The following is a 25,225-nucleotide window of genomic DNA, read 5'->3' as shown; positions in this document are numbered from 1 at the left end:
ACGTTCTGCCTCTTTTCCTATGCTTTCAATGCAATTCCAGTCTACCTCCTGAAATCGGTTTCCTGCAATTCTGCCCCGCTTTCAAGTCCTCTTGGCAGCCTTACTTCAGTCTATTTTTGGACGATAGCTGTCATTTATAACTCTGCAGGTTTGTGAATTACAGTGCCCCTGAGCTCCTTTCTTCAACTGGCTTTCTTTTGAGCTGGCCGCAACACCTCAGGATGGCTTCAGGCCCTAATCTGGTTCCGGTACGGCACGCTGAGCCTTTGGTTATTTCCTCTTCCTGGTGGGAAATGAGAGTTAAATTTGCCCGTCCAGACACCTCCAGCTAGCCTCTCATTGGTTCTCGCTATTCCTGTTCATCTTCCGCAGAAATTGCAAACTGGGCCAAACGGGAGGTTAAAGGCGCTGACTCTCCAAGTGGGGAGAGTTTTAGTAAAGCGTCTGGAATGTTGCACCCGAGTACCAGGGGAGGAAAACTGAGACATATTTGAACACGTCTCCCGTTCACATGGTTGATCATACTTGGGTTCCACATGCATGTTTTAGCTGAAGGAAGAATACCTTAAACCTGGAGAGTTGAGACCCGTGTAATGGGTACCATGCAATATGACTTCAAAGGGTCTTCATTTGCTCACCGAACCTCTCCAATCCTATCACTGCTGCGTTTATGCCCCTGTACACATGCTTGATTCTCTTTTGGAGACATAGCAATCCATAGGTTTTACGATACTTACTAGTCAGGTACATTCTTAGGCGTTTAATATGCGGTGTTGAGTCCATTTCGTTGAGCAAGGAGTAGCTCTTGTCTATTCCATATTTGACTTAAGGAACTTTATGTATGCCCATTTCAATCTCTGGTTTTATGCAGCACCCCAACTCACCTTTACCCTTAAGCAAGCATAAGTTGGTTTTCTAAATTTGAGACCCTGTTCTGTTCTGTAATTCAGTTCCTGTGTGGCCAAGTTTACATTCCGTGTATTACTGATATCTTATGATGTTTCTTTTTCTGTGTGACTTATTTCAGTTAGAATCATCATACCTGAATCCACTCATTGTGATGCTAAGGGCCTGATGACATAGATTTCATTGCTGAGTGATATTGCTTTGTAAGTAAATACCACAACTTCTTTATCCATTTTTCACTTTCTGCGATGTTGAACTTGTACTGTAAACGAGGTTCTTGTAAACAGAGCCGTTCCAAACTTTGGGGTGGCTGTGTCTTTTTGATTTTAATTTCCCTAAGCTATAGGACCATAAGTGGAAGTGCCCTAGGTTCTGTTGCTTTGTTTTTTAGATGTTTCAGGAAACACCATACACTTCTCCCGAGTGTCTGTTGGCAATTTACATCCCGCCCATCAGCATAACAAGGCTCCCAGTTCTCAATGGCCTGTTGCCTTTCTGGATTTTACACTTTTTTCAGATGGCCCTTTTGACCGGGGGGAAGTGAGACTTCATTGTAGTGCAGATTTCCTTTGCAAGCTTGCTTGGTTGGCCAAAAAGGGCGTATGCGTTTTTTCCTGAATATATTCAGGAAAAAACGCATACGCCCTTTTTGGCCAAGTGCATCATTGTGGACGTTCTGCCTCTTTTCCTATGCTTTCAATGCAATTCCAGTCTACCTCCTGAAATCGGTTTCCTGCAATTCTGCCCCGCTTTCAAGTCCTCTTGGCAGCCTTACTTCAGTCTATTTTTGGACGATAGCTGTCATTTATAACTCTGCAGGTTTGTGAATTACAGTGCCCCTGAGCTCCTTTCTTCAACTCGCTTTCTTGTGACCTGGCCGCAACACCGCAGGATGGCTTCAGGCCCTAGTCTGGTTCCGGGCCGGCATGCTGAGCCTTTGGTTAATTCCTCTTCCTGGTGGGAAATGAGAGTTAAATTTGCCCGTCCAGAAACCTCCAGCTAGCCTCTCATTGGTTCTCGTTATTCCTGTTCATCTTCCGCAGAAATTGCAAACGGGGCCAAACAGGAGGTTAAAGGGACTGACTCTCCAAGTGGGGAGAGTGTTAGTAAAGCGTCTGGAATGTTGCACCCGAGTACCAGGGGAGGAAAACTGAGACATATTTGAACACGTCTCCCGATCACATGGTTGATCATACTCTAGGTTCCACATGCATGTTTTAGCTGAAGGAAGAATACCTTAAACCTGGGTAGTTGAAACCCGTGGAATGGGTACCATGCAATATGACTTCAAAGGGTCTTCATTTGCTCACCGAACCTCTCCAATCCTATCACTGCTGCGTTTATGCCCCTGTACACATGCTTGATTCTCTTTCGGAGACATAGCAATCCATAGGTTTTAAGATACTTACAAGTCAGGTACATTCTTAGGCGTTTAATATGCGGTGTTGAGTCCATTTCGTTTAGCAAGGAGTAGCTCTTGTCTATTCCATATTTGGCTTAAGGAACTTTATCTGTGCTCATTTCAATCTCTGGTTTTATGCAGCACCCCAACTCACCTTTCCCCTTAAGCAAGCATAAGTTGTTTTTCTAAATTTGAGACCCTGTTCTGTTCTGTAATTCAGTTCCTGTGTAGCCAAGTTTCCATTCTGTGTATTACTGATATCTTATGATGTTTCTTTTTCTGTGTGACTTATTTCAGTTAGAATCATCATACCTGAATCCACTCATTGTGATGCTAAGGGCCTGATGACATAGATTTCATTGCTGAGTGATATTGCTTTGTAAGTGAATACCACAACTTCTTTATCCATTTTTCACTTTCTGCGATGTTGAACTTGTACTGTAAACGAGGTTCTTGTAAACAGAGCCGTTCCAAACTTTGGGGTGGCTGTGTCTTTTTGATTTTAATTTCCCTAAGCTATAGGACCATAAGTGGAAGTGCCCTAGGTTCTGTTGCTTTGTTTTTTAGATGTTTCAGGAAACACCATACACTTCTCCTGAGTGGTTGTTGGCAATTTACATCCCGCCCATCAGCATAACAAGGCTCCCAGTTGTCCATGGCCTGTCCTGCCTTTCTGGATTTTACACTTTTTTCAGATGGCCCTTTTGACCGGGGGGAAGTGAGACTTCATTGTAGTGCAGACTTCCTTTGCAAGCTTGCTTGGTTGGCCAAAAAGGGCGTATGCGTTTTTTCCTGAATATATTCAGGAAAAAATGCATACGCCCTTTTTGGCCAAGTGCATCATTGTGGACGTTCTGCCTCTTTTCCTATGCTTTCAATGCAATTCCAGTCTACCTCCTGAAATCGGTTTCCTGCAATTCTGCCCCGCTTTCAAGTCCTCTTGGCAGCCTTACTTCAGTCTATTTTTGGACGATAGCTGTCATTTATAACTCTGCAGGTTTGTGAATTACAGTGCCCCTGAGCTCCTTTCTTCAACTCGCTTTCTTTTGAGCTGGCCGCAACACCGCAGGATGGCTTCAGGCCCTAATCTGGTTCCGGTACGGCACGCTGAGCCTTTGGTTATTTCCTCTTCCTGTTGGGAAATGAGAGTTAAATTTGCCCGTCCAGACACCTCCAGCTAGCCTCTCATTGGTTCTCGCTATTCCTGTTCATCTTCCGCAGAAATTGCAAACTGGGCCAAACGGGAGGTTAAAGGCGCTGACTCTCCAAGTGGGGAGAGTGTTAGTAAAGCGTCTGGAATGTTGCACCCGAGTACCAGGGGAGGAAAACTGAGACATATTTGAACACGTCTCCCGTTCACATGGTTGATCATACTTGGGTTCCACATGCATGTTTTAGCTGAAGGAAGAATACCTTAAACCTGGAGAGTTGAGACCCGTGTAATGGGTACCATGCAATATGACTTCAAAGGGTCTTCATTTGCTCACCGAACCTCTCCAATCCTATCACTGCTGCGTTTATGCCCCTGTACACATGCTTGATTCTCTTTTGGAGACATAGCAATCCATAGGTTTTAGGATACTTACTAGTCAGGTACATTCTTAGGCGTTTAATATGCGGTGTTGAGTCCATTTCGTTGAGCAAGGAGTAGCTCTTGTCTATTCCATATTTGACTTAAGGAACTTTATCTATGCTCATTTCAATCTCTGGTTTTATGCAGCACCCCAACTCACCTTTCCCCTTAAGCAAGCATAAGTTGGTTTTCTAAATTTGAGACCCTGTTCTGTTCTGTAATTCAGTTCCTGTGTGGCCAAGTTTACATTCCGTGTATTACTGATATCTTATGATGTTTCTTTTTCTGTGTGACTTACTTCAGTTAGAATCATCATACCTGAATCCACTCATTGTGATGCTAAGGGCCTGATGACATAGATTTCATTGCTGAGTGATATTGCTTTGTAAGTAAATACCACAACTTCTTTATCCATTTTTCAATTTCTGCGATGTTGAACTTGTACTATAAACGAGGTTCTTGTAAACAGAGCCGTTCCAAACTTTGGGGTGGCTGTGTCTTTTTGATTTTAATTTCCCTAAGCTATAGGACCATAAGTGGCAGTGCCCTAGGCTCTGTTGCTTTGTTTTTTAGATGTTTCAGGAAACACCATACACTTCTCCCGAGTGGTTGTTGGCAATTTACATCCCGCCCATCAGCATAACAAGGCTCCCAGTTCTCAATGGCCTGTTGCCTTTCTGGATTTTACACTTTTTTCAGATGGCCCTTTTGACCGGGGGGAAGTGAGACTTCATTGTAGTGCAGATTTCCTTTGCAAGCTTGCTTGGTTGGCCAAAAAGGGTGTATGCGTTTTTTCCTGAATATATTCAGGAAAAAACGCATACGCCCTTTTTGGCCAAGTGCATCATTGTGGACGTTCTGCCTCTTTTCCTATGCTTTCAATGCAATTCCAGTCTACCTCCTGAAATCGGTTTCCTGCAATTCTGCCCCGCTTTCAAGTCCTCTTGGCAGCCTTACTTCAGTCTATTTTTGGACGATAGCTGTCATTTATAACTCTGCAGGTTTGTGAATTACAGTGCCCCTGAGCTCCTTTCTTCAACTCGCTTTCTGTTGAGCTGGCCGCAACACCGCAGGATGGCTTCAGGCCCTAATCTGGTTCCGGTACGGCACGCTGAGCCTTTGGTTATTTCCTCTTCCTGTTGGGAAATGAGAGTTAAATTTGCCCGTCCAGACACCTCCAGCTAGCCTCTCATTGGTTCTCGCTATTCCTGTTCATCTTCCGCAGAAATTGCAAACTGGGCCAAACGGGAGGTTAAAGGCGCTGACTCTCCAAGTGGGGAGAGTGTTAGTAAAGCGTCTGGAATGTTGCACCCGAGTACCAGGGGAGGAAAACTGAGACATATTTGAACACGTCTCCCGTTCACATGGTTGATCATACTTGGGTTCCACATGCATGTTTTAGCTGAAGGAAGAATACCTTAAACCTGGAGAGTTGAGACCCGTGTAATGGGTACCATGCAATATGACTTCAAAGGGTCTTCATTTGCTCACCGAACCTCTCCAATCCTATCACTGCTGCGTTTATGCCCATGTACACATGCTTGATTCTCTTTTGGAGACATAGCAATCCATAGGTTTTACGATACTTACTAGTCAGGTACATTCTTAGGCGTTTAATATGCGGTGTTGAGTCCATTTCGTTGAGCAAGGAGTAGCTCTTGTCTATTCCATATTTGACTTAAGGAACTTTATCTATGCTCATTTCAATCTCTGGTTTTATGCAGCACCCCAACTCACCTTTCCCCTTAAGCAAGCATAAGTTGGTTTTCTAAATTTGAGACCCTGTTCTGTTCTGTAATTCAGTTCCTGTGTGGCCAAGTTTACATTCCGTGTATTACTGATATCTTATGATGTTTCTTTTTCTGTGTGACTTACTTTGGTTAGAATCATCATACCTGAATCCACTCATTGTGCTGCTAAGGGCCTGATGACACAGATTTCATTGTTGAGTGATATTGCTTTGTAAGTAAATACCACAACTTCTTTATCCATTTTTCACTTTCTGCGATGTTGAACTTGTACTGTAAACGAGGTTCTTGTAAACAGAGGCGTCCCAAACTTTGGGGTGGCTGTGTCTTTTTGATTTTAATTTCCCTAAATATAGGACCATAAGTGGAAGTGCCCTAGGCTCTGTTGCTTTGTTTTTTAGATGTTTCAGGAAACACCATACACTTCTCCCTAGTGTCTGTTGGCAATTTACATCCCGCCCATCAGCATAACAAGGCTCCCAGTTCTCCATGGCCTGTCCTGCCTTTCTGGATTTTACACTTTTTTCAGATGGCCCTTTGACCGGGGGGAAGTGAGACTTCATTGTAGTGCAGATTTCCTTTGCAAGCTTGCTTGGTTGGCCAAAAAGGGCGTATGTGTTTTTTCCTGAATATATTCAGGAAAAAACGCATACGCCATTTTTGGCCAAGTGCATCATTGTGGACGTTCTGCCTCTTTTCCTATGCTTTCAGTGCAATTCCAGTCTACCTCCTGAAATCGGTTTCCTGCAATTCTGCCCCGCTTTCAAGTCCTCTTGGCAGCCTTACTTCAGTCTATTTTTGGACGATAGCTGTCATTTATAACTCTGCAGGTTTGTGAATTACAGTGCCCCTGAGCTCCTTTCTTCAACTCGCTTTCTTGTGACCTGGCCGCAACACCGCAGGATGGCTTCAGGCCCTAATCTGGTTCCGGCACGGCATGCTGAGCCTTTGGTTATTTCCTCTTCCTGGTCAGAAATGAGAGTTAAATTTGCCCGTCCAGACACCTCCAGCTAGTCTCTCATTGGTTCTCGCTATTCCTGTTCATCTTCCGCAGAAATTGCAAACTGGGCCAAACAGGAGGTTAAAGGCGCTGACTCTCCAAGTGGGGAGAGTGTTAGTAAAGCGTCTGGAATGTTGCACCCGAGTACCAGGGTATGAAAACTGAGACATATTTGAACACGTCTCCCGTTAACATGGTTGATCATACTTGGGTTCCACATGCATGTTTTAGCTGAAGGAAGAATACCTTAAACTTGGAGAGTTAAGACCCGTGTAATGGGTACCATGCAATATGACTTCAAAGGGTCTTCATTTGCTCACCGAACCTCTCCAATCCTATCACTGCTGCGTTTATGCCCCTGTACACATGCCTGATTCTCTTTCGGAGACATAGCAATCCATAGGTTTTACGATACTTACTAGTCAGGTACATTCTTAGGCGTTTAATATGCGGTGTTGAGTCCATTTCGTTGAGCAAGGAGTAGCTCTTGTCTATTCCATATTTGGCTTAAGGAACTTTATCTGTGCTCATTTCAATCTCTGGTTTTATGCAGCACCCCAACTCACCTTTACCCTTAAGCAAGCATAAGTTGGTTTTCTAAATTTGAGACCCTGTTCTGTTCTGTAATTCAGTTCCTGTGTAGCCAAGTTTACATTCCGTGTATTACTGATATCTTATGATGTTTCTTTTTCTGTGTGACTTATCTCAGTTAGAATCATCATACCTGAATCCACTCATCGTGATGCTAAGGGCCTGATGACATAGATTTCATTGCTGAGTGATATTGCTTTGTAAGTAAATACCACAACTTCTTTATCTATTTTTCACTTTCTGCGATGTTGAACTTGTACTGTAAACGAGGTTCTTGTAAACAGAGCCGTTCCAAACTTTGGGGTGGCTGTGTCTTTTTGATTTTAATTTCCCTAAGCTATAGGACCATAAGTGGAAGTGCCCTAGGCTCTGTTGCTTTGTTTTTTAGATGTTTCAGGAAACACCATACACTTCTCCCGAGTGGTTGTTGGCAATTTACATCTCGCCCATCAGCATAACAAGGCTCCCAGTTCTCCATGGCCTGTCCTGCCTTTCTGGATTTTACACTTTTTTCAGATGGCCCTTTTGACCGGGGGGAAGTGAGACTTCATTGTAGTGCAGATTTCCTTTGCAAGCTTGCTTGGTTGGCCAAAAGGGCGTATGCGTTTTTTCCTGAATATATTCAGGAAAAAACGCATACGCCCTTTTTGGCCAAGTGCATCATTGTGGACGTTCTGCCTCTTCTCCTATGCTTTCAATGCAATTCCAGTCTACCTCCTGAAATCGGTTTCCTGCAATTCTGCCCCGCTTTCAAGTCCTCTTGGCAGCCTTACTTCAGTCTATTTTTGGACGATAGCTGTCATTTATAACTCTGCAGGTTTGTGAATTACAGTGCCCCTGAGCTCCTTTCTTCAACTCGCTTTCTTGTGACCTGGCCGCAACACCGCAGGATGGCTTCAGGCCCTAATCTGGATCCGGCACGGCACGCTGAGCCTTTGGTTATTTCCTCTTCCTGGTCGGAAATGAGAGTTAAATTTGCCCGTCCAGACACCTCCAGCTAGTCTCTCATTGGTTCTCGCTATTCCTGTTCATCTTCCGCAGAAATTGCAAACTGGGCCAAACAGGAGGTTAAAGGGACTGACTCTCCAAGTGGGGAGAGTGTTAGTAAAGCGTCTGGAATGTTGCACCCGAGTACCAGGGGAGGAAAACTGAGACATATTTGAACACGTCTCCCGTTCACATGGTTGATCATACTTGGGTTCCACATGCATGTTTTAGCTTAAGGAAGAATACCTTAAACCTGGAGAGTTAAGACCCGTGTAATGGGTACCATGCAATATGACTTCAAAGGGTCTTCATTTGCTCACCGAACCTCTCCAATCCTATCACTGCTGCATTTATGCCCCTGTACACATGCTTGATTCTCTTTTGGAGACATAGCAATCCATAGGTTTTACGATACTTACTAGTCAGGTACATTCTTAGGCGTTTAATATGCGGTGTTGAGTCCATTTCGTTGAGCAAGGAGTAGCTCTTGTCTATTCCATATTTGACTTAAGGAACTTTATCTGTGCTCATTTCAATCTCTGGTTTTATGCAGCACCCCAACTCACCTTTCCCCTTAAGCAAGCATAAGTTGGTTTTCTAAATTTGAGACGCTGTTCTGTTCTGTAATTCAGTTCCTGTGTAGCCAAGTTTACATTCCGTGTATTACTGATATCTTATGATGTTTCTTTTTCTGTGTGACTTACTTCAGTTAGAATCATCATACCTGAATCCACTCATTGTGCTGCTAAGGGCCTGATGACACAGATTTCATTGCTGAGTGATATTGCTTTGTAAGTAAATACCACAACTTCTTTATCCATTTTTCACTTTCTGCGATGTTGAACTTGTACTGTAAACGAGGTTCTTGTAAACAGAGCCGTTCCAAACTTTGGGGTGGCTGTGTCTTTTTGATTTTAATTTCCCTAAGCTATAGGACCATAAGTGGAAGTGCCCTAGGTTCTGTTGCTTTGCTTTTTAGATGTTTCAGGAAACACCATACACTTCTCCCGAGTGGTTGTTGGCAATTTACATCCCGCCCATCAGCATAACAAGGCTCCCAGTTATCCATGGCCTGTCCTGCCTTTCTGGATTTTACACTTTTTTCAGATGGCCCTTTTGACCGGGGGGAAGTGAGACTTCATTGTAGTGCAGATTTCCTTTGCAAGCTTGCTTGGTTGGCCAAAAAGGGCGTATGCGTTTTTTCCTGAATATATTCAGGAAAAAACGCATACGCCCTTTTTGGCCAAGTGCATCATTGTGGACGTTCTGCCTCTTTTCCTATGCTTTCAATGCAATTCCAGTCTAGCTCCTGAAATCGGTTTCCTGCAATTCTGCCCCGCTTTCAAGTCCTCTTGGCAGTCTTACTTCAGTCTATTTTTGGACGATAGCTGTCATTTATAACTCTGCAGGTTTGTGAATTACAGTGCCCCTGAGCTCCTTTCTTCAACTCGCTTTCTTTTGAGCTGGCCGCAACACCGCAGGATGGCTTCAGGCCCTAATCTGGTTCCGGCACGGCACGCTGAGCCTTTGGTTATTTCCTCTTCCTGGTGGGAAATGAGAGTTAAATTTGCCCGTCCAGACACCTCCAGCTAGCCTCTCATTGGTTCTCGCTATTCCTGTTCATCTTCCGCAGAAATTGCAAACTGGGCCAAACAGGAGGTTAAAGGCGCTGACTCTCCAAGTGGGGAGAGTGTTAGTAAAGCGTCTGGAATGTTGCACCCGAGTACCAGGGGAGGAAAACTGAGACATATTTGAACACGTCTCCCGTTCACATGGTTGATCATACTTGGGTTCCACATGCATGTTTTAGCTGAAGGAAGAATACCTAAAAACTGGGTAGTTGAAACCCGTGGAATGGGTACCATGCAATATGACTTCAAAGGGTCTTCATTTGCTCACCGAACCTCTCCAATCCTATCACTGCTGCGTTTATGCCCCTGTACACATGCTTGATTCTCTTTTGGAGACATAGCAATCCATAGGTTTTACGATACTTACTAGTCAGGTACATTCTTAGGCGTTTAATATGCGGTGTTGAGTCCATTTCGTTGAGCAAGGAGTAGCTCTTGTCTATTCCATATTTGGCTTAAGGAACTTTATCTGTGCTCATTTCAATCTCTGGTTTTATGCAGCACCCCAACTCACCTTTACCCTTAAGCAAGCATAAGTTGGTTTTCTAAATTTGAGACCCTGTTCTGTTCTGTAATTCAGTTCCTGTGTAGCCAAGTTTACATTCCGTGTATTACTGATATCTTATGATGTTTCTTTTTCTGTGTGACTTACTTCAGTTAGAATCATCATACCTGAATCCACTCATTGTGATGCTAATGGTCTGATACCATAGATTTCATTGCTGAGTGATATTGCTTTGTAAGTAAATACCACAACTTCTTTATCCATTTTTCACTTTCTGCGATGTTGAACTTGTACGGTAAACGAGGTTCTTGTAAACAGAGCCATTCCAAACTTTGGGGTGGCTGTGTCTTTTTGATTTTAATTTCCCTAAGCTATAGGACCATAAGTGGCAGTGCCCTAGGCTCTGTTGCTTTGTTTTTTAGATGTTTCAGGAAACACCATACACTTCTCCCGAGTGGTTGTTGGCAATTTACATCCCACCCATCAGCATAACAAGGCTCCCAGTTCTCCATGGCCTGTCCTGCCTTTCTGGATTTTACACTTTTTTCAGATGGCCCTTTTGACTGGGGGGAACTGAGACTTCATTGTAGTGCAGATTTCCTTTGCAAGCTTGCTTGGTTGGCCAAAAAGGGCGTATGCGTTTTTTCCTGAATATATTCAGGGAAAAACGCGTACGAACTTTTTGGCCAAGTGCATCATTGTGGACGTTCTGCCTCTTTTCCTATGCTTTCAATGCAATTCCAGTCTACCTCCTGAAATCGGTTTCCTGCAATTCTGCCCCGCTTTCAAGTCCTCTTGGCAGCCTTACTTCAGTCTATTTTTGGACGATAGCTGTCATTTATAACTCTGCAGGTTTGTGAATTACAGTGCCCCTGAGCTCCTTTCTTCAACTCGCTTTCTTGTGACCTGGCCGCAACACCGCAGGATGGCTTCAGGCCCTAATCTGGTTCCGGCACGGCACGCTGAGCCTTTGGTTAATTCCTCTTCCTGGTGGGAAATGAGAGTTAAATTTGCCCGTCCAGACACCTCCAGCTAGTCTCTCATTGGTTCTCGCTATTCCTGTTCATCTTCCGCAGAAATTGCAAACTGGGCCAAACAGGAGGTTAAAGGGACTGACTCTCCAAGTCGGGAGAGTGTTAGTAAAGCGTCTGGAATGTTGCACCCGAGTACCAGGGGAGGAAAACTGAGACATATTTGAACACGTCTCCCGTTCACATGGTTGATCATACTTGGGTTCCACATGCATGTTTTAGCTGAAGGAAGAATACCTTAAACCTGGAGAGTTAAGACCCGTGTAATGGGTACCATGCAATATGACTTCAAAGGGTCTTCATTTGCTCACCGAACCTCTCCAATCCTATCACTGCTGCGTTTATGCCCCTGTACACATGCTTGATTCTCTTTCGGAGACATAGCAATCCATAGGTTTTTAAGATACTTACTAGTGAGGTACATTCTTAGGCGTTTAATATGCGGTGTTGAGTCCATTTCGTTGAGCAAGGAGTAGCTCTTGTCTATTCCATATTTGACTTAAGGAACTTTATCTGTGCTCATTTCAATCTCTGGTTTTATGCAGCACCCCAACTCACCTTTACCCTTAAGCAAGCATAAGTTGGTTTTCTAAATTTGAGACGCTGTTCTGTTCTGTAATTCAGTTCCTGTGTAGCCAAGTTTACATTCCGTGTATTACTGATATCTTATGATGTTTCTTTTTCTGTGTGACTTACTTCAGTTAGAATCATCATACCTGAATCCACTCATTGTGCTGCTAAGGGCCTGATGACACAGATTTCATTGCTGAGTGATATTGCTTTGTAAGTAAATACCACAACTTCTTTATCCATTTTTCACTTTCTGCGATGTTGAACTTGTACTGTAAACGAGGTTCTTGTAAACAGAGCCGTTCCAAACTTTGGGGTGGCTGTGTCTTTTTGATTTTAATTTCCCTAAGCTATAGGACCATAAGTGGAAGTGCCCTAGGTTCTGTTGCTTTGTTTTTTAGATGTTTCAGGAAACACCATACACTTCTCCCGAGTGGTTGTTGGCAATTTACATCCCGCCCATCAGCATAACAAGGCTCCCAGTTCTCCATGGCCTGTCCTGCCTTTCTGGATTTTACACTTTTTTCAGATGGCCCTTTTGACCGGGGGGAAGTGAGACTTCATTGTAGTGCAGATTTCCTTTGCAAGTTTGCTTGGTTGGCCAAAAAGGGCGTATGCGTTTTTTCCTGAATATATTCAGGAAAAAACGCATACGCCCTTTTTGGCCAAGTGCATCATTGTGGACGTTCTGCCTCTTTTCCTATGCTTTCAATGCAATTCCAGTCAACTCCTGAAATTGGTTTCCTGCAATTCTGCCCCGCTTTCAAGTCCTCTTGGCAGCCTTACTTCAGTCTATTTTTGGACGATAGCTGTCATTTATAACTCTGCAGGTTTGTGAATTACAGTGCCCCTGAGCTCCTTTCTTCAACTCGCTTTCTTTTGAGCTGGCCGCAACACCGCAGGATGGCTTCAGGCCCTAATCTGGTTCCGGCACGGCACGCTGAGCCTTTGGTTATTTCCTCTTCCTGGTGGGAAATGAGAGTTAAATTTGCCCGTCCAGACACCTCCAGCTAGCCTCTCATTGGTTCTCGCTATTCCTGTTCATCTTCCGCAGAAATTGCAAACTGGGCCAAACAGGAGGTTAAAGGCGCTGACTCTCCAAGTGGGGAGAGTGTTAGTAAAGCGTCTGGAATGTTGCACCCGAGTACCAGGGGAGGAAAACTGAGACATATTTGAACACGTCTCCCGTTCACATGGTTGATCATACTTGGGTTCCACATGCATGTTTTAGCTGAAGGAAGAATACCTAAAAACTGGGTAGTTGAAACCCATGGAATGGGTACCATGCAATATGACTTCAAAGGGTCTTCATTTGCTCACCGAACCTCTCCAATCCTATCACTGCTGCGTTTATGCCCCTGTACACATGCTTGATTCTCTTTCGGAGACATAGCAATCCATAGGTTTTAAGATACTTACTAGTCAGGTACATTCTTAGGCGTTTAATATGCGGTGTTGAGTCCATTTCGTTGAGCAAGGAGTAGCTCTTGTCTATTCCATATTTGGCTTAAGGAACTTTATCTGTGCTCATTTCAATCTCTGGTTTTATGCAGCACCCCAACTCACCTTTACCCTTAAGCAAGCATAAGTTGGTTTTCTAAATTTGAGACCCTGTTCTGTTCTGTAATTCAGTTCCTGTGTAGCCAAGTTTACATTCCGTGTATTACTGATATCTTATGATGTTTCTTTTTCTGTGTGACTTACTTCAGTTAGAATCATCATACCTGAATCCACTCATTGTGCTGCTAAGGGCCTGATGACACAGATTTCATTGCTGAGTGATATTGCTTTGTAAGTAAATACCACAACTTCTTTATCCATTTTTCACTTTCTGCGATGTTGAACTTGTACTGTAAACGAGGTTCTTGTAAACAGAGCCGTCCCAAACTTTGGGGTGGCTGTGTCTTTTTGATTTTAATTTCCCTAAGCTATAGGACCATAAGTGGCAGTGCCCTAGGCTCTGTTGCTTTGTTTTTTAGATGTTTCAGGAAACACCATACACTTCTCCCGAGTGTCTGTTGGCAATTTACATCCCGCCCATCAGCATAACAAGGCTCCCAGTTCTCCATGGCCTGTCCTGCCTTTCTGGATTTTACACTTTTTTCAGATAGCCCTTTTGACTGGGGGGAACTGAGACTTCATTGTAGTGCAGATTTCCTTTGCAAGCTTGCTTGGTTGGCCAAAAAGGGCGTATGCGTTTTTTCCTGAATATATTCAGGGAAAAACGCATACGAACTTTTTGGCCAAGTGCATCATTGTGGACGTTCTGCCTCTTTTCCTATGCTTTCAATGCAATTCCAGTCTACCTCCTGAAATCGGTTTCCTGCAATTCTGCCCCGCTTTCAAGTCCTCTTGGCAGCCTTACTTCAGTCTATTTTTGGACGATAGCTGTCATTTATAACTCTGCAGGTTTGTGAATTACAGTGCCCCTGAGCTCCTTTCTTCAACTCGCTTTCTTGTGACCTGGCCGCAACACCGCAGGATGGCTTCAGGCCCTAATCTGGTTCCGGCACGGCACGCTGAGCCTTTGGTTAATTCCTCTTCCTGGTGGGAAATGAGAGTTAAATTTGCCCGTCCAGACACCTCCAGCTAGTCTCTCATTGGTTCTCGCTATTCCTGTTCATCTTCCGCAGAAATTGCAAACTGGGCCAAACAGGAGGTTAAAGGCGCTGACTCTCCAAGTGGGGAGAGTGTTAGTAAAGCGTCTGGAATGTTGCACCCGAGTACCAGGGGAGGAAAACTGAGACATATTTGAACACGTCTCCCGTTCACATGGTTGATCATACTTGGGTTCCACATGCATGTTTTAGCTGAAGGAAGAATACCTTAAACCTGGAGAGTTAAGACCCGTGTAATGGGTACCATGCAATATGACTTCAAAGGGTCTTCATTTGCTCACCGAACCTCTCCAATCCTATCACTGCTGCGTTTATGCCCCTGTACACATGCTTGATTCTCTTTCGGAGACATAGCAATCCATAGGTTTTTAAGATACTTACTAGTCAGGTACATTCTTAGGCGTTTAATATGCGGTGTTGAGTCCATTTCGTTGAGCAAGGAGTAGCTCTTGTCTATTCCATATTTGACTTAAGGAACTTTATCTGTGCTCATTTCAATCTCTGGTTTTATGCAGCACCCCAACTCACCTTTCCCCTTAAGCAAGCATAAGTTGGTTTTCTAAATTTGAGACGCTGTTCTGTTCTGTAATTCAGTTCCTGTGTAGCCAAGTTTACATTCCGTGTATTACTGATATCTTATGATGTTTCTTTTTCTGTGTGACTTACTTCAGTTAGAATCATCATACCTGAATCCACTCATTGTGCTGCTAAGGGCCTGATGACACAGATTTCATTGCTGAGTGATATTGCTTTGTAAGTAAATACCACAACTTCTTTATCCATTTTTCACTTTCTGCGATGTTGAACTTGTACTGTAAACGAGGTTCTTGTAAACAGAGCCGTTCCAAACTTTGGGGTGGCTGTGTCTTTTTGATTTTAATTTCCCTAAGCTATAGGACCATAAGTGGAAGTGCCCTAGGTTCTGTTGCTTTGTTTTTTAGATGTTTCAGGAAACACCATACACTTCTCCCGAGTGGTTGTTGGCAATTTACATCCCGCCCATCAGCATAACAAGGCTCCCAGTTCTCCATGGCCTGTCCTGCCTTTCTGGATTTTACACTTTTTTCAGATGGCCCTTTTGACCGGGGGGAAGTGAGACTTCATTGTAGTGCAGATTTCCTTTGCAAGCTTGCTTGGTTGGCCAAAAAGGGCGTATGCGTTTTTTCCTGAATATATTCAGGAAAAAACGCATACGCCCTTTTTGGCCAAGTGCATCATTGTGGACGTTCTGCCTCTTTTCCTATGCTTTCAATGCAATTCCAGTCAACTCCTGAAATTGGTTTCCTGCAATTCTGCCCCGCTTTCAAGTCCTCTTGGCAGCCTTACTTCAGTCTATTTTTGGACGATAGCTGTCATTTATAACTCTGCAGGTTTGTGAATTACAGTGCCCCTGAGCTCCTTTCTTCAACTCGCTTTCTTTTGAGCTGGCCGCAACACCGCAGGATGGCTTCAGGCCCTAATCTGGTTCCGGCACGGCACGCTGAGCCTTTGGTTATTTCCTCTTCCTGGTGGGAAATGAGAGTTAAATTTGCCCGTCCAGACACCTCCAGCTAGCCTCTCATTGGTTCTCGCTATTCCTGTTCATCTTCCGCAGAAATTGCAAACTGGGCCAAACAGGAGGTTAAAGGCGCTGACTCTCCAAGTGGGGAGAGTGTTAGTAAAGCGTCTGGAATGTTGCACCCGAGTACCAGGGGAGGAAAACTGAGACATATTTGAACACGTCTCCCGTTCACATGGTTGATCATACTTGGGTTCCACATGCATGTTTTAGCTGAAGGAAGAATACCTAAAAACTGGGTAGTTGAAACCCGTGGAATGGGTACCATGCAATATGACTTCAAAGGGTCTTCATTTGCTCACCGAACCTCTCCAATCCTATCACTGCTGCGTTTATGCCCCTGTACACATGCTTGATTCTCTTTCGGAGACATAGCAATCCATAGGTTTTAAGATACTTACTAGTCAGGTACATTCTTAGGCGTTTAATATGCGGTGTTGAGTCCATTTCGTTGAGCAAGGAGTAGCTCTTGTCTATTCCATATTTGGCTTAAGGAACTTTATCTGTGCTCATTTCAATCTCTGGTTTTATGCAGCACCCCAACTCACCTTTACCCTTAAGCAAGCATAAGTTGGTTTTCTAAATTTGAGACCCTGTTCTGTTCTGTAATTCAGTTCCTGTGTAGCCAAGTTTACATTCCGTGTATTACTGATATCTTATGATGTTTCTTTTTCTGTGTGACTTACTTCAGTTAGAATCATCATACCTGAATCCACTATTGTGCTGCTAAGGGCCTGATGACACAGATTTCATTGCTGAGTGATATTGCTTTGTAAGTAAATACCACAACTTCTTTATCCATTTTTCACTTTCTGCGATGTTGAACTTGTACTGTAAACGAGGTTCTTGTAAACAGAGCCGTTCCAAACTTTGGGGTGGCTGTGTCTTTTTGATTTTAATTTCCCTAAGCTATAGGACCATAAGTGGAAGTGCCCTAGGTTCTGTTGCTTTGTTTTTTAGATGTTTCAGGAAACACCATACACTTCTCCTGAGTGGTTGTTGGCAATTTACATCCCGCCCATCAGCATAACAAGGCTCCCAGTTCTCCATGGCCTGTCCTGCCTTTTTGGATTTTACACTTTTTTCAGATGGCCCTTTTGACCGGGGGGAAGTGAGACTTCATTGTAGTGCAGATTTCCTTTGCAAGCTTGCTTGGTTGGCCAAAAAGGGCGTATGCGTTTTTTCCTGAATATATTCAGGAAAAAACGCATACGCCCTTTTTGGCCAAGTGCATCATTGTGGACGTTCTGCCTCTTTTCCTATGCTTTCAATGCAATTCCAGTCTACCTCCTGAAATCGGTTTCCTGCAATTCTGCCCCGCTTTCAAGTCCTCTTGGCAGCCTTACTTCAGTCTATTTTTGGACGATAGCTGTCATTTATAAGTCTGCAGGTTTGTGAATTACAGTGCCCCTTAGCTCCTTCCTTCAACTCGCTTTCTTGTGACCTGGCCGCAACACCGCAGGATGGCTTCAGGCCCTAATCTGGTTCTGGCATGGCACGCTGAGCCTTTGGTTAATTCCTCTTCCTGGTGGGAAATGAGAGTTAAATTTGCCCGTCCAGACACCTCCAGCTAGTCTCTCATTGGTTCTCGCTATTCCTGTTCATCTTCCGCAGAAATTGCAAACTGGGCCAAACAGGAGGTTAAAGGGACTGACTCTCCAAGTCGGGAGAGTGTTAGTAAAGCGTCTGGAATGTTGCACCCGAGTACCAGGGGAGGAAAACTGAGACATATTTGAACACATCTCCCGATCACATGGTTGATCATACTCTAGGTTCCACATGCATGTTTTAGCTGAAGAAAGAATACCTTAAACCTGGGTATTTGAAACCCGTGGAATGGGTACCATGCAATATGACTTCAAAGGGTCTTCATTTGCTCACCGAACATCTCCAATCCTATCACTGCTGCGTTTATGCCCCTGTACACACGCTTGATTCTCTTTCGGAGACATAGCAAACCATAGGTTTTAAGATACTTACTAGTCAGGTACATTCTTAGGCGTTTAATATGCGGTGTTGAGTCCATTTCGTTGAGCAAGGATTAGCTCTTGTCTATTGCATATTTGGCTTAAGGAACTTTATCTGTGCTCATTTCAATCTCTGGTTTTATGCAGCACCCCAACTCACCTTTACCCTTAAGCAAGCATAAGTTGGTTTTCTAAATTTGAGACCCTGTTCTGTTCTGTAATTCAGTTCCTGTGTAGCCAAGTTTAATTCCGTGTATTACTGATATCTTATGATGTTTCTTTTCTGTGTGACTTATTTCAGTTAGAATCATCATACCTGAATCCACTCATTGTGCTGCTACGGGCCTGATGACACAGATTTCATTGCTGAGTGATATTGCTTTGTAAGTAAATACCACAACTTCTTTATCCATTTTTCACTTTCTGCGATGTTGAACTTGTACTGTAAACGAGGTTCTTGTAAACAGAGCTGTTCCAAACTTTGGGGTGGCTGTGTCTTTTTGATTTTAATTTCCCTAAGCTATATGACCATAAGTGGCAGTGCCCTAGGCTCTGTTGCTTTGTTTTTTAGATGTTTCAGGAAACACCATACACTTCTCCCGAGTGTCTGTTGGCAATTTACATCCCGCCCATCAGCATAACAAGGCTCCCAGTTCTCCATGGCCTGTCCTGCCTTTTGGTTTTTACACTTTTCTCAGATGGCCCTTTGGACCGGGGGAAGTGAGACTTCATTGTAGTGCAGATTTCCTTTGCAAGCTTGCTTGGTTGGCCAAAAAGGGCGTATGCGTTTTTTCCTGAATATATTCAGGAAAAAACGCATACGCCCTTTTTGGCCAAGTGCATCATTGTGGACGTTCTGCCTCTTTTCCTATGCTTTCAATGCAATTCCAGTCTACCTCCTGAAATCGGTTTCCTGCAATTCTGCCCCGCTTTCAAGTCCTCTTGGCAGCGTACTTCAGTCTATTTTTGGACGATAGCTGTCATTTATAACTCTGCAGGTTTGTGAATTACAGTGCCCCTGAGCTCCTTTCTTCAACTCGCTTTCTTTTGAGCTGGCCGCAACACCGCAGGATGGCTTCAGACCCTAATCTGGTTCTGGCACGGCACGCTGAGCCTTTGGTTATTTCCTCTTCATGGTGGGAAATGAGAGTTAAATTTGCCCGTCCAGACACCTCCAGCTAGTCTCTCATTGGTTCTCGCTATTCCTGTTCATCTTCCGCAGAAATTGCAAACTGGGCCATACAGGAGGTTAAAGGCGCTGACTCTCCAAGTGGGAAGAGTGTTAGTAAAGCGTCTGGAATGTTGCACCCGAGTACCAGGGGAGGAAAACTGAGACATATTTGAACACGTCTCCCGTTCACATGGTTGATCATACTTGGGTTCCACATGCATGTTTTAGCTGAAGGAAGAATACCTTAAACCTGGAGAGTTAAGACCCGTGTAATGGGTACCATGCAATATGACTTCAAAGGGTCTTCATTTGCTCACCAAACCTCTCCAATCCTATCACTGCTGCGTTTATGCCCCTGTACACATGCTTGATTCTCTTTCGGAGACATAGCAATCCATAGGTTTTAAGATACTTACTAGTCAGGTACATTCTTCGGCGTTTAATATGCGGTGTTGAGTCCATTTCGTTGAGCAAGGAGTAGCTCTTGTCTATTCCATATTTGACTTAAGGAACTTTATCTGTGCTCATTTCAATCTCTGGTTTTATGCAGCACCCCAACTCACCTTTACCCTTAAGCAAGCATAAGTTGGTTTTCTAAATTTGAGACCCTGTTCTGTTCTGTAATTCAGTTCCTGTGTAGCCAAGTTTACATTCCGTGTATTACTGATATCTTATGATGTTTCTTTTTCTGTGTGACTTACTTCAGTTAGAATCTTCATACCTGAATCCACTCATTGTGCTGCTAAGGGCTTGATGACACAGATTTCATTGCTGAGTGATATTGCTTTGTAAGTAAATACCACAACTTCTTTATCCATTTTTCACTTTCTGCGATGTTGAACTTGTACTGTAAACGAGGTTCTTGTAAACAGAGGCGTCCCAAACTTTGGGGTGGCTGTGTCTTTTTGATTTTAATTTCCCTAAGCTATAGGACCATAAGTGGCAGTGCCCTAGGCTCTGTTGCTTTGTTTTTTAGATGTTTCAGGAAACACCATACACTTCTCCCGAGTGTCTGTTGGCAATTTACATCCCGCCCATCAGCATAACAAGGCTCCCAGTTCTCCATGGCCTGTCCTGCCTTTCTGGATTTTACACTTTTTTCAGATGGCCCTTTTGCCCGGGAGGAAGTGAGACTTCATTGTAGTGCAGATTTCCTTTGCAAGCTTGCTTGGTTGGCCAAAAAGGGCGTATGCGTTTTTTCCTGAATATATTCAGGAAAAAACGCATACGCCCTTTTTGGCCAAGTGCATCATTGTGGACGTTCTGCCTCTTTTCCTATGCTTTCAATGCAATTCCAGTCTACCTCCTGAAATCGGTTTCCTGCAATTCTGCCCCGCTTTCAAGTCCTCTTGGCAGCCTTACTTCAGTGTATTTTTGGACGATAGCTGTCATTTATAAGTCTGCAGGTTTGTGAATCACAGTGCCCCTGAGCTCTTTTGTTCAACTCGCTTTCTTGTGAGCTAGCTGCAACACCGCAGGATGGCTTCAGGCCCTAATCTGGTTCCGGCACGGAATGCTGAGCCTTTGTTTAATTCCTCTTCCTGGTGGGAAATGAGAGTTAAATTTGCCCGTCCAGACACCTCCAGCTAGCCTCTCATTGGTTCTCGCTATTCCTGTTCATCTTCCGCAGAAATTGCAAACTGGGCCAAACAGGAGGTTAAAGGCGCTGACTCTCCAAGTGGGGAGAGTGTTAGTAAAGCGTCTGGAATGTTGCACCCGAGTACCAGGGGAGGAAAACTGAGACATATTTGAACACGTCTCCCGTTCACATGGTTGATCATACTTGGGTTCCACATGCATGTTTTAGCTGAAGGAAGAATATCTTAAACCTGGAGAGTTGAGACCCGTGTAATGGGTACCATGCAATATGACTTCAAAGGGTCTTCATTTGCTCACCGAACCTCTCCAATCCTATCACTGCTGCGTTTATGCCCCTGTACACATGCTTGATTCTCTTTTGGAGACATAGCAATCCATAGGTTTTCCGATACTTACTAGTCAGGTACATTCTTAGGCGTTTAATATGCGGTGTTGAGTCCATTTCGTTGAGCAAGGAGTAGCTCTTGTCTATTCCATATTTGACTTAAGGAACTTTATCTGTGCTCATTTCAATCTCTGGTTTTATGCAGCACCCCAACTCACCTTTACCCTTAAGCAAGCATAAGTTGGTTTTCTAAATTTGAGACCCTGTTCTGTTCTGTAATTCAGTTCCTGTGTAGCCAAGTTTAATTCCGTGTATTACTGATATCTTATGATGTTTCTTTTCGGTGTGACTTATTTCAGTTAGAATCATCATACCTGAATCCACTCATTGTGCTGCTACGGGCCTGATGACACAGATTTCATTGCTGAGTGATATTGCTTTGTAAGTAAATACCACAACTTCTTTATCCATTTTTCACTTTCTGCGATGTTGAACTTGTACTGTAAACGAGGTTCTTGTAAACAGAGCCGTTCCAAACTTTGGGGTGGCTGTGTCTTTTTGATTTTAATTTCCCTAAGCTATAGGACCATAAGTGGCAGTGCCCTAGGCTCTGTTGCTTTGTTTCTTAGATGTTTCAGGAAACACCATACACTTCTCCCGAGTGTCTGTTGGCAATTTACATCCCGCCCATCAGCATAACAAGGCTCCCAGTTCTCCATGGCCTGTCCTGCCTTTCTGGATTTTACACTTTTTTCAGATGGCCCTTTTGACCGGGGGGAAGTGAGACTTCATTGTAGTGCAGATTTCCTTTGCAAGCTTGCTTGGTTGGCCAAAAAGGGCGTATGCGTTTTTTCCTGAATATATTCAGGAAAAAACGCATACGCCCTTTTTGGCCAAGTGCATCATTGTGGACGTTCTGCCTCTTTTCCTATGCTTTCAATGCAATTCCAGTCTACCTCCTGAAATGGGTTTCCTGCAATTCTGCCCCGCTTTCAAGTCCTCTTGGCAGCCTTACTTCAGTCTATTTTTGGACGATAGCTGTCATTTATAACTCTGCAGGTTTGTGAATTACAGTGCCCCTGAGCTCCTTTCTTCAACTCGCTTTCTTGTGACCTGGCCGCAACACCGCAGGATGGCTTCAGGCCCTAATCTGGTTCTGGCACGGCACGCTGAGCCTTTGGTTATTTCCTCTTCCTGGTGGGAAATGAGAGTTAAATTTGCCCGTCCAGACACCTCCAGCTAGTCTCTCATTGGTTCTCGCTATTCCTGTTCATCTTCCGCAGAAATTGCAAACTGGGCCAAACAGGAGGTTAAAGGCGCTGACTCTCCAAGTGGGGAGAGTGTTAGTAAAGCGTCTGGAATGTTGCACCCGAGTACCAGGGGAGGAAAACTGAGACATATTTGAACACGTCTCCCGTTCACATGGTTGATCATACTTGGGTTCCACATGCATGTTTTAGCTGAAGGAAGAATATCTTAAACCAGGAGAGTTGAGACCCGTGGAATGGGTACCATGCAATATGACTTCAAAGGGTCTTCATTTGCTCACCGAACCTCTCCAATCCTATCACTGCTGCGTTTATGCCCTTGTACACACGCTTGATTCTCTTTTGGAGACATAGCAATCCATAGGTTTTAAGATACTTACTAGTCAGGTACATTCTTAGGCGTTTAATATGGGGTGTTGAGTCCATTTCGTTGAGCAAGGAGTAGCTCTTGTCTATTCCATATTTGGCTTAAGGAACTTTATCTGTGCTCATTTCAATCTCTGGTTTTATGCAGCACCCCAACTCACCTTTCCCCTTAAGGAAGCATAAGTTGGTTTTCTAAATTTGAGACCCTGTTCTGTTTTGGAATGCAGTTCCTGTGTAGCCAAGTTTACATTCCGTGTATTACTGATATCTTATGATGTTTCTTTTTCTGTGTGACTTATTTCAGTTAGAATCATCATACATGAATCCACTCATTGTGATGCTAAGGGCCTGATGACATAGATTTCATTGCTGAGTGATATTGCTTTGTAAGTAAATACCACAACTTCTTTATCCATTTTTCACTTTCTGCGATGTTGAACTTGTACTGTAAACCAGGTTCTTGTAAACAGAGGCGTCCCAAACTTTGGGGTGGCTGTGTCTTTTTGATTTTAATTTCCCTAAGCTATAGGACCATAAGTGGCAGTGCCCTAGGCTCTGTTGCTTTGTTTTTTAGATGTTTCAGGAAACACCATACACTTCTCCCGAGTGGTTGTTGGCAATTTACATCCCGCCCATCAGCATAACAAGGCTCCCAGTTCTCCATGGCCTGTCCTGCCTTTCTGGATTTTACACTTTTTTCAGATGGCCCTTTTGACCGGGGGGAAGTGAGACTTCATTGTAGTGCAGATTTCCTTTGCAAGCTTGCTTGGTTGGCCAAAAAGGGCGTATGCGTTTTTTCCTGAATATATTCAGGAAAAAACGCATACGCCCTTTTTGGCCAAGTGCATCATTGTGGACGTTCTGCCTCTTTTCCTATGCTTTCAATGCAATTCCAGTCTACCTCCTGAAATCGGTTTCCTGCAATTCTGCCCCGCTTTCAAGTCCTCTTGGCAGCCTTACTTCAGTCTATTTTTGGACGATAGCTGTCATTTATAACTCTGCAGGTTTGTGAATTACAGTGCCCCTGAGCTCCTTTCTTCAACTCGCTTTCTTGTGACCTGGCCGCAACACCGCAGGATGGCTTCAGGCCCTAATCTGGTTCCGGCATGGCACGCTGAGCCTTTGGTTATTTCCTCTTCCTGGTGGGAAATGAGAGTTAAATTTGCCCGTCCAGACACCTCCAGCTAGCCTCTCATTGGTTCTCGCTATTCCTGTTCATCTTCCGCAGAAATTGCAAACTGGGCCAAACAGGAGGTTAAAGGCGCTGACTCTCCAAGTGGGGAGAGTGTTAGTAAAGCATCTGGAATGTTGCACCCGAGTACCAGGGGAGGAAAACTGAGACATATTTGAACACGTCTCCCATTCACATGGTTGATCATACTTGGGTTCCACATGCATGTTTTAGCTGAAGGAAAAATACCTAAAACCTGGAGAGTTGAGACCCGTGTAATGGGTACCATGCAATATGACTTCAAAGGGTCTTCATTTGCTCACCGAACCTCTCCAATCCTATCACTGCTGCGTTTATGCCCCTGTACACATGCTTGATTCTCTTTCGGAGACATAGCAATCCATAGGTTTTAAGATACTTACTAGTCAGGTACATTCTTAGGCGTTTAATATGCGGTGTTGAGTCCATTTCGTTGAGCAAGGAGTAGCTCTTGTCTATTGCATATTTGGCTTAAGGAACTTTATCTGTGCTCATTTCAATCTCTGGTTTTATGCAGCACCCCAACTCACCTTTCCCCTTAAGCAAGAATAAGTTGGTTTTCTAAATTTGAGACCCTGTTCTGTTCTGTAATTCAGTTCCTGTGTAGCCAAGTTTACATTCCGTGTATTACTGATATCTTATGATGTTTCTTTTTCTGTGTGACTTATTTCAGTTAGAATCATCATACCTGAATCCACTCATTGTGCTGCTAAGGGCCTGATGACACAGATTTCATTGCTGAGTGATATTGCTTTGTAAGTAAATACCACAACTTCTTTATCCATTTTTCACTTTCTGCGATGTTGAACTTGTACTGTAAACGAGGTTCTTGTAAACAGAGCCGTTCCAAACTTTGGGGTGGCTGTGTCTTTTTGATTTTAATTTCCCTAAGCTATAGGACCATAAGTGGAAGTGCCCTAGGTTCTGTTGCTTTGTTTTTTAGATGTTTCAGGAAACACCATACACTTCTCCCGAGTGGTTGTTGGCAATTTACATCCCGCCCATCAGCATAACAAGGCTCCCAGTTCTCCATGGCCTGTCCTGCCTTTCTGGATTTTACACTTTTTTCAGATGGCCCTTTTGACCGGGGGGAAGTGAGACTTCATTGTAGTGCAGATTTCCTTTGCAAGCTTGCTTGGTTGGCCAAAAAGGGCGTATGCGTTTTTTCCTGAATATATTCAGGAAAAAACGCATACGCC

General features: G+C 43.9%; 1 long non-coding RNA gene across 9 annotated transcripts in view; it reads left to right on the top strand.

Annotated features, from left to right (window-relative positions):
* LOC307181459 overlaps nucleotides 1-25,225 on the top strand; it is a 1,863,373-nt gene that overhangs the window by 421,217 nt on the left and 1,416,931 nt on the right. The window contains exon 1 of one of the 9 annotated variants that reach the window (XR_013826815.1): nucleotides 5,554-5,843. The exons of the other annotated variants lie outside the window; for them this stretch is intronic. This is a non-coding gene — a long non-coding RNA (uncharacterized lncRNA). Of the gene's footprint in view, nucleotides 1-5,553; nucleotides 5,844-25,225 lie in introns of those variants that run through there. 9 annotated transcript variants of the gene reach the window in all.

Source organism: Stenella coeruleoalba, assembly GCF_951394435.1.
Source record: "Stenella coeruleoalba genome assembly, contig: scaffold_37, whole genome shotgun sequence".
NCBI lineage: Eukaryota > Metazoa > Chordata > Mammalia > Artiodactyla > Delphinidae > Stenella > Stenella coeruleoalba.
This window is presented reverse-complemented; position numbering and strand designations above follow the sequence as displayed.